This window comes from Pteropus alecto, unplaced genomic scaffold, assembly GCF_000325575.1.
Source record: "Pteropus alecto unplaced genomic scaffold, ASM32557v1 scaffold63, whole genome shotgun sequence".
NCBI lineage: Eukaryota > Metazoa > Chordata > Mammalia > Chiroptera > Pteropodidae > Pteropus > Pteropus alecto.
Window position 1 is genome coordinate 900,734 of NW_006434897.1, and position 289 is coordinate 901,022.

At 70.9% G+C, this 289-nt stretch overlaps 1 protein-coding gene across 7 annotated transcripts in view; it reads left to right on the forward strand.

Moving 5' to 3' along the window:
- The first annotated feature begins 65 nt into the window (after positions 1-65).
- Positions 66-289, forward strand: part of HERC3 (HECT and RLD domain containing E3 ubiquitin protein ligase 3) — a 98,871-nt gene continuing 98,647 nt past the window's right edge. For all 7 annotated transcript variants that reach the window (XM_006910723.2, XM_025046005.1, XM_015588453.2 and 4 more), the window contains exon 1: positions 66-224. The gene's annotated coding sequence lies outside the window, so the exon portion shown is untranslated. The remainder of the gene's footprint in view (positions 225-289) is intronic.

Sequence of the window (289 nt, forward strand, 5' to 3'; positions counted from 1 at the left end):
CCGCCGCCCCGCCCCCAGCTCCGCCGCGGCCGCCATTGGTGCCGGCCTGCCCCAGAAGGGCGCCCATTGGCTGGGCGGGAAGTCATTTACCGGCGCATTCCGCCGCCCGCAGGCTCGCGGGGAAACTTCCTTATTATTGTGACGCCGAAAACGGAGAAACCCAGAGCTGGACCAGAGAGGCTGTCACAGTCGGAATCCCGAGCGGTGGTTCGGCGGCTGCCAAGGTGAGCGGGCAGGGGCCGGGGTTCCAGGGAGGAGGGGACCGCGCGGCCGCCGCGTTCTGCGGGCC